Below are 11,506 nucleotides of genomic sequence, written 5' to 3'. Positions count from 1 at the left end.
AAGTGAAAAGGCAAATCCAGATATAGGCAACAGTGATGTAAAAATATTTATAAAATGACATTGATTCACTGAAGGAGTCAATTTTTCTAATTAGCTCGGTAAAGTTGTAATCACTTCCAGCATCCCATCACATGCAAAGGAAAACTCAGCTTTTAAAAATAATTTCTCTATACCCAACTGGGTGTTTAAAATACACAAATTGTAATTTTTTTTGAAAATTTGCTTTTTAATCAATCCCAAGAAATCAATAATAGGCATGATAAACAATTACACACAAACTAAAAAAGGAAGCAAATGGAACATAAACAAGACAATAGCAAGCCAAAAAAATGTGTAGGTACATACAGATTTCACATCCCCATTTTTATAAATATAGAACAGTTACAGAAAACATAAGAAATACATTTTGTCATTAAAATGTTTTGTTTTATTTACATGCATACATACTTATATACTAGAATCTTTTCAGGTTTCAATAAACTGTAATCCTATAAAAACTATAAATCAGATTGGAAGAGAGATGGGTCATTTAATGCTCTACATATTTGATAATAGTAAAAAATGTCAACATATTCATAGGAGGAGAGTGCAGAGTGATGGCCATCTATAAAGGTACTGCTTTTCCTTCAATGTCCAATGACAAGCTAAGCAAAGGTCTAAGAAAAGGCTGTATTGGCTAACTGCAGTGAAGGAAAGTGAGGTAATCAACCTGGCTTTACTGGATGGCACAGTTCCCTGTACTACAAGATTGGCTAATCAAAATAGAGAAAATCCTTTGCAAAGAAAAAAAATATATAATACATGATAATGTAAAATCATAAATATGGTTAGAAATGTTCTTTATTTAACAAAGGGCATCAGTGACCGAGACATGTTCTTGGAATAAAGCAGTAATCTTTTTCACTTATTGGATGTAATCCACACAAAAAAAACACTGTGGAAGATATGAACTCTTCAGTATAGAAAACCTTTTCAATTTCATTTACAAACTGTTACACAAACCATCATTCAACAATTCATCCCATGTTGAATGACCCTTATCATTAGTCGATGCTCATCACATGTTAGTTGTTAGTAGGAAAAACATAATTTGTGATTTATAACATATAAAGTCCATGAAGCATCACACACAACTCATTACTCAAAACGAATCACTTCCTATTAATTTAGGTTTCAGTGATCATTCTTGTTTATTCTGATAAAAGGTGATTTTTGAGTTTAATTAATAAGGATGGCTGATTTTATTATTTCACACCTTTTTATTATTTCTTAAAACTGGCTTTATAACTCTGAACTAGTTTTTGAAGTAGAGAATTGGACAATACTGTTATTTATGCTGGTAGAATACTAAGGGTAGAACCTCTGTCAAGGTTTTTTAATGTCTATGAGCCTATTGGAGAGATTTCCTTTTAGGTCCTGTCTGGGTGACTAAGGAAATCTCCCAGACTAGGACGCATATAGTAATAAACACCTGATAGTGGTCCCAACCCTACTCCTCTCTAATAGGACATTGTTTTAATTGCTCTTTATGTTCCTGTTAGAGAGGTTCCTCTCACTTCTGCTACAATGACCATGTATTGAACCCAAAGACAGCAACTAGCATTTTAAGATTTGGCAATGGCAGCCTACATGTTGCTCTCCCTACAGTATTTTAGAGGGCAAAACAAGGCTACAACAGACATTTATCATAATTACTTGTATTTTGTATTAATGAGCAACAAATAATGTCATGAAGTCAATTGCATGAACATTTACAGATACCTATGACATATTTCTAACAGTGTTTCAGTCCATTTTGGTAAAAAATAATCATAGCTGGTGCCTAATGATGCTTTGTAAATTAAAATATTCAGTTCACAGACTTATCATTTCACAAGATAACAAAACACAAAGCATTTACAGATACATTTTTGAAAAGTACATCAAAATTGCCTTAATGAGCACAGAGAAAGGGATAGTCATGTCTGAGTTTATCCACACTTAACAAGATCACTATTGTAAAGAAAAAAAATCTAAAGTTATGTGAACGTTTAGATAAGATAATGATGAATGACACAATAAAAATCATGGCAATAAAATAAATGTGAGAAAACTATGATAATCTTGATACTTCCTTGCTGTAATAGGACTTTAACAGACAGAAGATAGCAAAATCAACAGTATCTCTATGATTTGCCTTTCATGATGTTTTTAATGATAATGTAAGTATAATATATGTTAAATGTATACTGTTTCTAAGCCTATTTATCAAAGTTGTCCATAAACAGGCAGCCACCAGATTAGGAATGATGGTTGTGGAGACATCTACTTGTTTTTGAACATGTTAAGGCCCACTACAGTGCTTGTACTGCAGTGCAATGTGTGGCTCAGAATTCATCCCCTCTGTACAGATAGGAAGGATTAGACAATCTCTCAATTTTCAAACTTTTTAAACAATTTTGAGTTTTGCTTGAAACAATTTAAAGTACTCCCATTTTAATGTTTTTTTTTGAATGGTCAACCATAAATCCATAACGTAGACGTCTGAGAAACACAGACAGTATGCATGGATAGAAGGCTGTTTTATATGAATGATTCTGACTTCTTTATCATACTGTGTGTAAAAGACAAAAATCAAGTCAAAGCACAATAACCTGATGAAAGAGTAATTAGTTGTAAATTCAGCATCTTAGAATATAAACTCTGGGGTCTATTCACTAAGCTGCCGTAGGCAGCCGAGTGAACGACCGACCTGAAGCGAAGTGAGCCAAACGCTGTTCAGCTATTCACTTCAGGCTGGTACGGCTGATTTCAGCCGTATATCGGCAGAAATTAGCCGTACATCGGGTGGCTTCGGGTCGGCCGAACATGCTCGCTCCGCCCAATTGTTTTCTATTTTCCGGCGATTCTGATGCCGTCAAAAAAAGAAAAAAAAAACATTTTCGCCATAGGAATGCTTTGCTAGATTCCTATTGGCTATTTCAATTTGCAATAGCCAATAGCAAACTAGCTAATGCACCCGCCCTCTGCTGCTGTTAATCACTAGAGGGGACCTGATGGAGAACTGCAGGTCCCCTCTGCTGATTGACAGCAGCAGTGAGCGGGTGCAATAGCTAGTTTGCTATTGGCTATTGCAAATTGAAATAGCCAATAGGAATCTAGCAATGCATTCTTATGGTGAAATTTTTTTTTTATTCTGACGCCAGCCAACGGATCCGTGTCAGAATAAAAAATAAAATAAAAAGCAGTGTTTCTCTCCTGGGCAGCCGAAAGCGAGAGACTCCCGGAGTGCCTGGGAGAGTTAGGCTGTCTGGAGATCAGTGTCCCTGGTTAGCTGGTAACCAGCGTGGCTTTCAGCGTGGCTCAGCCGAGCCAAGGCATATGCGCTCGGCTTGACTGAGCCGCCCGGCCAAGTTTGGGAGCTGTACGGGCTATAGTGAATAGCCCTACAGCAGGCCAGCTTCGGCTTTCACCTCGGCTCAGTCGAGCCGAGGCATATGCTAGCCGAAGGATCAGCCAAAGCTAGCCGAAGGATCAGCCAAAGCTACGACTAGATCCTTCGGCTGCTTCGTGAATAGACCCCTGTGTCTGAAGAAGAGAACTAAGGGGTCTTTTCACAAAGCTGCTCTCACTTCTGCTACAATGACCATGTATTGAACCCAAAGACAGCAACTAGCATTTTAAGATTTGGCAATGGCAGCCTACATGTTGCTCTCCCTACAGTATTTTAGAGGGCAAAACAAGGCTACAACAGACATTTATCATAATTACTTGTATTTTGTATTAATGAGCAACAAATAATGTCATGAAGTCAATTGCATGAACATTTACAGATACCTATGACATATTTCTAACAGTGTTTCAGTCCATTTTGGTAAAAAATAATCATAGCTGGTGCCTAATGATGCTTTGTAAATTAAAATATTCAGTTCACAGACTTATCATTTCACAAGATAACAAAACACAAAGCATTTACAGATACATTTTTGAAAAGTACATCAAAATTGCCTTAATGAGCACAGAGAAAGGGATAGTCATGTCTGAGTTTATCCACACTTAACAAGATCACTATTGTAAAGAAAAAAAATCTAAAGTTATGTGAACGTTTAGATAAGATAATGATGAATGACACAATAAAAATCATGGCAATAAAATAAATGTGAGAAAACTATGATAATCTTGATACTTCCTTGCTGTAATAGGACTTTAACAGACAGAAGATAGCAAAATCAACAGTATCTCTATGATTTGCCTTTCATGATGTTTTTAATGATAATGTAAGTATAATATATGTTAAATGTATACTGTTTCTAAGCCTATTTATCAAAGTTGTCCATAAACAGGCAGCCACCAGATTAGGAATGATGGTTGTGGAGACATCTACTTGTTTTTGAACATGTTAAGGCCCACTACAGTGCTTGTACTGCAGTGCAATGTGTGGCTCAGAATTCATCCCCTCTGTACAGATAGGAAGGATTAGACAATCTCTCAATTTTCAAACTTTTTAAACAATTTTGAGTTTTGCTTGAAACAATTTAAAGTACTCCCATTTTAATGTTTTTTTTTGAATGGTCAACCATAAATCCATAACGTAGACGTCTGAGAAACACAGACAGTATGCATGGATAGAAGGCTGTTTTATATGAATGATTCTGACTTCTTTATCATACTGTGTGTAAAAGACAAAAATCAAGTCAAAGCACAATAACCTGATGAAAGAGTAATTAGTTGTAAATTCAGCATCTTAGAATATAAACTCTGGGGTCTATTCACTAAGCTGCCGTAGGCAGCCGAGTGAACGACCGACCTGAAGCGAAGTGAGCCAAACGCTGTTCAGCTATTCACTTCAGGCTGGTACGGCTGATTTCAGCCGTATATCGGCAGAAATTAGCCGTACATCGGGTGGCTTCGGGTCGGCCGAACATGCTCGCTCCGCCCAATTGTTTTCTATTTTCCGGCGATTCTGATGCCGTCAAAAAAAGAAAAAAAAAACATTTTCGCCATAGGAATGCTTTGCTAGATTCCTATTGGCTATTTCAATTTGCAATAGCCAATAGCAAACTAGCTAATGCACCCGCCCTCTGCTGCTGTTAATCACTAGAGGGGACCTGATGGAGAACTGCAGGTCCCCTCTGCTGATTGACAGCAGCAGTGAGCGGGTGCAATAGCTAGTTTGCTATTGGCTATTGCAAATTGAAATAGCCAATAGGAATCTAGCAATGCATTCTTATGGTGAAATTTTTTTTTTATTCTGACGCCAGCCAACGGATCCGTGTCAGAATAAAAAATAAAATAAAAAGCAGTGTTTCTCTCCTGGGCAGCCGAAAGCGAGAGACTCCCGGAGTGCCTGGGAGAGTTAGGCTGTCTGGAGATCAGTGTCCCTGGTTAGCTGGTAACCAGCGTGGCTTTCAGCGTGGCTCAGCCGAGCCAAGGCATATGCGCTCGGCTTGACTGAGCCGCCCGGCCAAGTTTGGGAGCTGTACGGGCTATAGTGAATAGCCCTACAGCAGGCCAGCTTCGGCTTTCACCTCGGCTCAGTCGAGCCGAGGCATATGCTAGCCGAAGGATCAGCCAAAGCTAGCCGAAGGATCAGCCAAAGCTACGACTAGATCCTTCGGCTGCTTCGTGAATAGACCCCTGTGTCTGAAGAAGAGAACTAAGGGGTCTTTTCACAAAGCTGCCGAAGGATCCAGCTGTAGCTTCTGCTGATCCTTCAGCTAGCTTTGGTTGCGGGAGCTCTTCGGTTTAGTTGAACTGAAGGGCTGCTGTACAGGCTATTTACTATAGCCTGTACAGAAAGCGAAGGTGGCCGAGGAGCTCAGCCGAGAAGGCATTTGCTTTAGTTCATCAGAGACGAAGTGTCAGCTGAAGCGGGGCGAACAGCCTTCCGAAGGCAGGCCGTTTGACCCACAAATGACAGCTGGGTGGAGCCAGCTGTGGACTCATGGCTGGCTCCGCCCAGTTGTAATGACAGATCAGCATCCCCAAATGGCCTGGGGACGCTGAACTGTCATTAAACAATGACAACTGGGCATAGCCGGCTGTGACATCACGGCCGGCTCCGCCCAGTTGTTATTAATTGGCCGGGACCTGCTAGAAAACTCTAGCAGGTGCCGACCAATAGGAAATAGTTGGGCGGGGCTAGCTGTCACTGCTAGCTCTGCCCAATAGTTTTTTGGTTTTTTTTTAATCCTTATTTTTTTAATTTAATATTTATTAACATTTTAAACAATATTTTTTCAACTTTTTTATTTTTCTACTTTTTGCACTATTTTCTATTCTGCTCGGTACCACGGAGGTACCGAGCAGAATAGCCAAGCTGAATGCCACTTGGCAGCATTCAGCTATTCACTCACTGCTGGATTGGCTGGTTCGAAGTCCTTCTGCACTTCAGCTCAGCCGAACATAACCGAAGTGCAGCCGATGTACAGCTGATTTCAGCTGATGTACAGCTGAAATCAGCAATACTGAGCCGTAGTGAATAGCCGAACGTTGTTCGGCTCACTTCACTATGGCTCGATTATTTACACGGCTGCCTTTGGCAGCTTTGTGAATAACCCCCTTAGTGTTAACCTACATTTTAATTGCACATATCTATGGATAATACCATATGCAGAACAAAAATGTGATACAGATTACACATACATGGAAGTGGAGATTTTTCTCTCCATGATTCCAGCTTGTTTATGCCTGGATTTCATTTTTAAAAAGCTTAGTTTTTATGCTAAAGATTGTTTTGATACATACTTTTTTCAGGACATACAGTATATGTCATTTGGTAGCTGTGTGTGCCTGTATGTAGTTGCCAGAAAATGTTCATGAGACTTCTAGAATTATCTGAATTTCTGCATGAATGGCACCTAAATGTGGTATGTTCTGCATCTTACTCATAAAAATAAAGCTTAACAAATTAGCAAGTAACACACAGAACATTTTACATTTTTTCTTATCTTTATTGGACAAAGGATTTAAAAGCTTTAACATCCTTAATGGAAAAGTTTGTTAACCTCTGGAATAATAACAGTTTGAAAAAGAGGGTATTTAAATTTAACACGTCATCATGGTCAAAAACTAAAATTATACTGTATATGTATTAGAACATGTATATTGAACATCAGTGAGCTGTGTAATTTGTCTCTGCAGATGCTATTTCTCCTCCTTATAACCAAAGTAGTTGCGCTAGGATCTAGTATTACAGAGATTAACCAGCTGCAGCAATATCTCTCAACGTGATCAAGTTCTTGCCACAAATGCAGTTGTCAAATCATTTTCTTTGTTTGGCTGGCAATACTTGCATGGTTAAATAGTTAGTCAGGTTTAAAATTGACACTTGCTGATTGAGGTCAATCATTGCCAATATGGAAATTACTATCAGCATTGTCACTTTAGTGGACTTGATCGTCTACAGGTCTACAGATGTATGTGCCGACATAAAGTACATTGGTACATGAGGCTGGAGAAGAATAATTGTCCGTGCCAATCACTCCCTCTTGAGCTAGGCTCGGCAGGGACAGACACAATGCCAGAGTTGGGATTCCTACATGTTCACACTATTGCCCCAGCCTCTTGGGGTTTCTAATTTATGACTGACTCTCCACCGGTGACTTCCATATTGACCTCAGTCCCACATGCATTTTCGTGCAGGTATAAACTATGTGATGGTCCCAACCACCTCAATATAGCCAGATCATAGCCAAGTCATGTGAAGGACAGTACTCCTTGGGTAGCTTGGATGGGAACTGAAGCGCACATTAAAATGTTATTGAATAGTTCTATTGCTACTCATCAGCATGTGCATGTATCCAAAGGACAAAAAAGTCCCTTGCTAGGTAGACTGTACATGACCCAACAAATCTTCCCTGTTTTCAAGTGCAAACAACAAGCAACAACAACTTCATCTGATCCCAACTCAATACACCTGAAATTTGACAGCATTTTATATGAAGAATTAAATTATTAATTTAAACTGAATTGTGTGCCTTCCATTTTTAATCATGACACTTGTGCTTGTCAGAGAAGTTTTGATTTTTTGTTGAATAATTTTCAGAAAGTGAAAAGTCTAGCCCAACTAGGATGTTAAAGGATATGACAGTAGACCATTTCACACCCAAAGCTTTTGTTAAACTCAGCTCTCTCAACTCTGTCTTTTCAGGTAAAAAAAGCTGGGCTAGCAATGGTTATTTCATTAAATATACTTTAATAATGCCTTTACTTAATTGTATCTTTCAAGAATCACTCCAGTTTCAGAACTGAGTATAGTGCAACATGGGAATAGAGCATTCAACGTTAAAGTTATATAGTTGATGATACCTTCTCTATCTTTTTTGCATCATAGTAGTTGCTCCAACACTACAGTGTCCTTTTTTATAATAGTGCATGTGATTTGTCATTGTAAACCACTACATAGGCTTTTTTCTTCTGTCCTTCTAATGCTATTTTCCTTTGCTTTTACAACTGTGTAATTTTAGCTGAGATGTATATTAATGAAATAGTATCTGACCTCCATAAATTCGATTCTGTAACAGGACAACAGATGTACAACACAGGGATTTCCAGAACTCCAGTGATTACCAACTTCAGCACTCATCTGTAATGTATTCTGACTTAAAGTGTGCAACCTTGTTTAATATACACTGCTAAAGCGCACAGTTTTATGTGTCGCTATGCCTGGGTGCATGATAACAATGTTGAAAATCTAATTATCTGTGTTAGACTGAATATTGCAGTGTGAATGCAGCCTGCTGTGCTGTGAATGGATCTAGTAAATACAGAAAAATGTGCAGGGCATCCACACGCTTTGTATCAATAAAATATAGCTTATTTTTTTCAGATTGCATTGCAGTTAGGGTAGCCAAATGTGGACCTATTTTTCAGAAATTTTGATAGGAGATTCAACAAGCCAAACAAAGAAAATATTTATTCGCAGTACAGGTTAATTACAGCCTAAAGGTTTCTACAGCTGTTTAAAGTGCAAACAATTGGAAATCATCTCTAATCACCCTAAAATTATATGCTCTGCATATCTTTAAAGAGTATCAAAAGTCAAGTGTCTTAAATAAACCTTTAACTCAATTAAGTCCCCGTTAGCTATGTTCTGATATTCCCAGTCACTTGCTTGATCGTCCAGGCCTGTCATTCTACGTTTGGTATACCAGAGTGCCACATCAGATCCAGTTTCTGGAGGCTACTCAATCTTCCTAGAGAATGCCACCTCATGAACAGTCTGGCAGAAGTAGCTATTCAAAGGCAGAGGTCTCTTGTTAATGTCTTGCATTAGGTTCCTGTGAATGTTTCAGTGTATTTTCCAACTGTCTCCAGCACTGTGCCCACACTGGTGTCCAAATTGGCAGCTGGGAAGGCTTTCTTTGCATAGTTGCAGGTGGGCTTACTTTGCCTTTAAAGTGCCTTTGGGCCCATACAGCAGGTAAACTTGTAGGCTTTTATTATCTCCAGAGGGCTTATGACCCCTATTATATAAATAATGACTACACCTTCCATGTTTGAGTACTAATCCTCCTCCCCCCCCCACTCCTTCATTTTGTTATTATAGGTTTCCTAGTTTGTTTGCTTTTGTGTACATTTTTTAATATGATCTATTTTCAATAAAAAGTTATGAACCTGTATTGCAGAGAAATTAAGGCATACTTTGAAGTAATGCCATTAAAGGAAACCAAGGCATACATAGTCAGAATTTTAAAATCCTAAAAAGTGCAAAGCACTTTAAAAGCTTAATAATCACCCACAATGATAGGCCTTTATGTTTAAGAAAATAAGTTGGGTGTGGGGAAACACTAGCAAATTTATGACATATGCATGTATAAATAATGAATTGAAGACAACATTTTTGGTGACCATTCAGTTCCATGCAAAAATTCCAAGGTAGGAATACAAGTTGATTTAGGTTCAACTGTATGTTTCCATAAATGTTTATTTCCTTAAAAATAAATTGGGGGAACAAATTCTCAGAAATGTATAATTTCTCTCCGATGATGAAAATCTAGTGCTTTCTAAAAGTTGAAATTGGTCAATTTCTGAAATGTATTCATTGGTTTGAGAAAATGTTAGTTAAAAAGTTTCCATTGTTGGGTATTTTAAAGACTGTTATTTTCAGGAACCCATGCAAGTATTTTGCATAATTAAATTTTTTTGTGTTTAAAAGTATAAAGAAAATATTGTGTGACACCATAGCAATAGCTGTTACAATGGCTAGAGCATAAGGCAAAATCCTCCAAGAGAGAAAATCACATAGAATACCAGCAATCATGAAAAACTAAGCAATTTTGAGTGACTGACTTTAAAAGCAGCCTAAAACTCACGCCATAGTTTATATACCGTATTTGCCGGCGTATAAGACGACTCGGCGTATAAGACGACCCCCTACTTTTTGTGTTAAAATATAGGTTTTTGGCTATACTCGTCGTATAAGACGAGTGTAGCCCAAAATAATGTTTAAATGCACCCAATAACATCCATGGCGGTATTCCCGAGTGTGGCTCGGGGTTAATTTTCAGTACCATAAGCGGTAACCACGAGCCACACGGGATTACAGTCTCTTACCTTGTCCACGATCCCCGCTGTGTCCTCCATCTTCTGCTGAGTCAATCACGGCAGGCTTTGTATTAATGAATACAGGCTTTGTATTCATTAATACAAAGCCTGCCGTGATTGGCTCAGCGTGGTATACTGTATGTAGCCAACGCTACATACAGTATACCGTATCCTTCCGTATGTACCCGGCGTATAAGACCACCCCCGATTTTCGGGGGATGTTTTATGGTCTTATACGCCGACAAATACAGTAAATTATTCATAAAAATCTCTTTTTCATCTGATAATGATACAGCCATTTCAAAGGGGTGCTGAGGACCTGAATGGTCCCAGTTATCTTTCAGTACCATGGAGAGAGTACATATTATAAAAAATCACATTAAAATAAATCATAAAAATGTTAGCATGTTACAGCAGATTGCTAGCTTACAAAGCAACAGTGTGTGGTTGATTTACTGAAGATGTAAAGGCTGTTGACTTTGCAAAGTGAATGTTCACTTTGCAAAGTGAATGCTAGTAAAAAAAAAGCTGAACCTATGTTCATTTTGAAAATGCAATCATGTGTAAGGGAAATTAAAAAAGCAGGATTTTTGCTAGCAAGTTATTTGGTTCAACCTTATTTAATAACATTCACTTTGCTAAGTTAACAGCGTCTGCTCCCTTAGTAACCACCCAGCTAAGAAGTTTACAACAATATCATTGTACAGGACATTTGATCACCTCCCCCACAAATCGACCACCTTCTTCTCCAAAGTGAGTAATTTTCCTTCCAATTCATAATTCTTTCAACTAATTGTTCATCACATTAAACTTTACTCATATATGGACCCACCGCTAAATAGTCCTAACCAAGGACTTTCGTCCAGGTTGTAGCGCTACTTAGTTTTCGTTTGTTGTTGTTTTACCATACAGGACTCATCATCCTGTTTAAGGAGATAGCACACCAACCATTCAGATATGAGTGTGTATATATATATAG

This window comes from Nanorana parkeri, unplaced genomic scaffold (genome assembly GCF_000935625.1).
Source record: "Nanorana parkeri isolate BGI_ZX_2015 unplaced genomic scaffold, ASM93562v1 scaffold709, whole genome shotgun sequence".
Classification (NCBI taxonomy): domain Eukaryota; kingdom Metazoa; phylum Chordata; class Amphibia; order Anura; family Dicroglossidae; genus Nanorana; species Nanorana parkeri.
The sequence above is the reverse complement of the archived record's forward strand: the minus strand, read 5'-3'. Positions refer to the sequence as shown.